Consider the following 1,268-nt stretch of genomic DNA (forward strand, 5'->3'; position numbering starts at 1 on the left):
TAGCTCCTGTTCAACGTGCCCAACCCTAAGCAGCTAATGTTCACCGTGGCGCAACCCTAAGCACCTTCTCGATTTGGGTTCGGTTTGGGGTTTGGGGTCCAAAGACGCCATGGAGTGGCCCTAAGCAGCTTTTGGTGTTGGTTCTGGCTCACTAAACAGCAATTCTACGCGTGCCAGAAACACATCCTCCCATCATTTTTTTGCGATTCTGACGTTACGAGATTGATCGTGACGCTGCAAAGCAGCGCCCTAAGCAGCTTCTGTTCACCATGCCCAACCCTAAGCAACTTTTGTTCACTGTAGCCCAACCCTAAGCACCTTCTGGATTTTTGGTTCAGGTTTAGGGTTTGGGGTCCGGAGACGCTGTGGAGTGGCCCTAAGCACCTTTTGGATTTTTGGTTCAGGTTCAGGTTTAGGGTTTGGGGTCCGGAGACGCTGTGGAGTCGCCCTAAGCAGCTTCTGGTGTTGGTTTCGGCTCACTAGACAGTAATTTTACGCGTGCCAGAAACACATCCTCCCATCATTTTTTTACGATTCTAACGTTATGAGATTGATCGTGACGCTGCGCAGCAGCACCATGCTACGAAAGAGCGTTGTTGCGCAGCAGCACCTTAAGCAGCTTCTGTTCACCGTGCCCAACCCTAAGCAGCTTCTATTCACCGTGCCCAACCCTAAGCAGCTTCTGTTCACCGGGGCCCAATCCTAAGCAGCTTCTGGATTTTGGGTTCGGGTTTGGGGTTTGGGGTCTAGAGACGTTGGGAGTGGCCCTAAGCAGCTTCTGGTGTTGGTATGGCTCACTAAACAGCACAACAGCTCCATGCTGCGAAGCAGCGTTGCTACGCAGCAGCGCCCTAAGCAACTTCTGTTCACCGTACCCAACCCTAAGCAGCTTCTGTTCGAGTTTGGGATTTGGGGTCCAGAGACACGGTGGAGTGGCCCTAAACAGCAATTTTGCGCGTGCCAGAAACACATCCTCCCATCATTTTTTTGCGATTCTGACATTACGAGATTGATCACACTGCGTTGCTGCTCCCTAAGCAGCTTCTGTTCACCGTGTCCAACCCTAAGCAGCTTCTGTTCACCGTGGCCCAACGCTAAGCACCTTCTGGATTTTTGGTTCAGGTTTAGGGTTTGGGTTCCAGAGACACCATGGAGTGGCCCTAAGCAGCTTCTGGTGTTAGTTCTGGCTCACTAAACAGTAATTCTACGCGTACCAGAAACACATCCTCCTATCATTTTTTTGTGATTCTGACGTTATGAGATTGATC

This window comes from Cibotium barometz, unplaced genomic scaffold (genome assembly GCF_041138505.1).
Source record: "Cibotium barometz isolate CiBa-2024 unplaced genomic scaffold, ASM4113850v1 ctg200, whole genome shotgun sequence".
Classification (NCBI taxonomy): domain Eukaryota; kingdom Viridiplantae; phylum Streptophyta; class Polypodiopsida; order Cyatheales; family Cibotiaceae; genus Cibotium; species Cibotium barometz.